Source organism: Phoca vitulina, unplaced genomic scaffold (assembly GCF_004348235.1).
Source record: "Phoca vitulina isolate PV1807 unplaced genomic scaffold, GSC_HSeal_1.0 scaffold4, whole genome shotgun sequence".
NCBI lineage: Eukaryota > Metazoa > Chordata > Mammalia > Carnivora > Phocidae > Phoca > Phoca vitulina.
This window is the reverse complement of record NW_022589707.1, coordinates 49990830-49993414: the sequence shown is the minus strand read 5'-3', so window position 1 is coordinate 49993414 and position 2585 is coordinate 49990830. Positions and strand designations below refer to the sequence as shown.

General features: G+C 34.2%; 1 pseudogene; it reads right to left on the bottom strand.

The window, feature by feature from the left end:
* Positions 1-2245: 2245 nt before the first annotated feature.
* LOC116631169 lies at positions 2246-2354 on the bottom strand (annotated as a pseudogene).
* Positions 2355-2585: the final 231 nt, after the last annotated feature.

Sequence of the window (2585 nt, the reverse complement as noted above, 5' to 3'; positions counted from 1 at the left end):
TTTTTTTTTTTTTTTTTTTTTTAAAGATTATATTTATTTATTTGACAGAGAGAGACATAGCGAGAGAGGGAACACAAGCAGGGGGAGTGGGAGAGGGAGAAGCAGGCTTCCCGCTGAGCAGGGAGCCCGATGCGGGGCTCGACCCCAGGACCCTGGGATCATGACCTGAGCCGAAGGCAGACGCTAAACGACTGAGCCACCCAGGCGCCCCGAATGTCTGTCAAGGTTCTTGACCCACACTGTTAAATTGCTCTCCCAATAGCAATGTGAAGGAAGACCCCTCTCACTAACTCAGCAGGATTAGCTATCTTCCAAAAAATCTTTACTGGCATTAATTTTAATAAAATTTAACTCTGAGTCATAACTACTTTTTATTTTCTTTTCTATTTTTCCTCATTTCTATCTTTTTTGGGCATGAGGCGATCAAAATAGGATTCCTGGTAGAGCTAAAACATCCACAAAATGATCAGCAACAGTGAAAAAAAAAGAAGAGCATGTAGTTCTAAAAATATTCACAAGATTGGTCTATGTGTTTACTTTTAGGAAAATTGTTTTCTTAGGGCCATTTCAGTGACCTTGGGTTAATACTGCTTTTGAATCCCGCATGGTCAACATTGGCTAATTTTGAGCAGAGAAATTCCTAGAACTTATTTAGGCACTAAATACACTTAAAATAATATGGGCCCTGGGTTAACATTATGCATTTAAGCAAAGAAGAACATTTGGATAAAAAGTTTGCCTCTTGTAATAACACAGAAATAGCACGGTTTAAATATTTTGATTTGCACTATAAATTATGCTTATTTAACTAATTTGAAATGAAATAATTTATCCCTTGAAATATTTTGAAAACATTTTATTTTACTAAAACATAGAATAATGGCGCCTGGGTGGCTCAGTCGTTAAGCATCTGCCTTTAGCTCAGGTCATGATCCTGGGGTCCTGGGATCGAGTCCTGCATTGGGCTCCTTGCTCAGAGGGAGGTCTGCTTCTCCCTCTCCCACTCCCCTGCTTGTGTTCCCTCTCTCGCTGTCTCTCTCTCTGTCAAATAAATAAATAAAATCTTAAAAAAATAATAATAAAATAAAACATAGAATAAATTAAAACTACTTGAGTCTGTGGGATTTCAGCTAAATTGGTAAAACAACATTCTTTCCCATAGTTGTCAAATCAGACAGCTGTTCTATTTCTAATAACATTTGATCTTTATATTTGTCATTTCCTTTGTTGAAATTGTAAAATTGATTGATTGCCCTTTCCCACAATGTTTTTTTTACTTATCTATCTACCGGTAATTTATGTTTTTATACATCCTTATTTAAAATTTAAGTATTATCTACAAGGCTAATGTACCTATAACAGTAATCCTAAATTTAATCCCCCTCTACACAGCCAACAATTGCCATCAAGTTAATATGGGTACTTTAGACTTTGTTTTATGCAGGTGTAAAAATTGATAATTATAGAGACAATGTATAGTATTGTTTTGATCATTCTTTTTTATAAAAATTGTATCATCATATAACTACCATGAGAACAAAACCTGATTTTTTTCCTTTATTAGTGCCTCTTTCCTTTAAACTGCTGCCTTATATTCCATTCCACAGATTAGGAGTCCCTCTATACATAGATATTGAGTTTACTTCCAGTTCTTTGTTGTTAGAAATTTTTTGTTTAAGAATACGTTCAAGATCCCAACATGAAAAAATATATAATATAGTGTAATACTCTTATAATATTATGCTTCGATTATAATCATCTGAAATTTATCTTTATGAATATGAGAATTGAGCTAACTATATCTTCCTAAATGAGTAAATAATTCCCCCAAGAACTTATATTAAAAAAATGTACCCCTGGGGCTCCTGGGTGGCTCAGTTGGTTAAACTGCCAATTCTTGGTTTGGGCTCTGATCATTGTCTCATGTGTCATGAGATCAAGCTCCATGTGGGGCTCCGCCCTCAGTGAGGAGTCTGCTTGAAGATTCTCTCCCTCTGCCCCTCTCTCCTCACATGCACACATGGTCAGTCTCTCTCTCTCTTTTTCTCTCGCTAAAATAAATCTTAAAAAAAAACTACCTCTTACCCCATTTATCTCATATGCCACTTTAATCATTTTTAAATTAGCATATGCTTTCATCTATTTTTTAGACTCTTATCCCACTGATCTACTTATCAATTCTTGTCCCACTAATATAATGTTTTTATTACTAGAATTCTATGTTTCATATGTGATAGGCAAGGCCATCCCTTCATTTTCTTTTATAGATTTATCTCTGTTATTTTTGCACAGAGGCCATGCTCATCCTCTCTGTGTCATTCTAATTTTAGTATATGTGCTGTCCAAATGAGTACTTACTATGAGTATTTTTAAATATTCACTCTTCTTTGTGGATTTTAGAACAGGTTTTAAAATTTCCACAAAAAAATTATTTTTTTTACTAGTATTGTACTAAACTAATATATTATTTTAGAGAGAACAGACATCATTAAAATATTAAACCTTCTCATTTATGAACAAAGTATTTTTTCCCCATTTATTTAGGTTTTCTTTTATACCTTCCAGTGAAGTCTTGTTAGGATTAT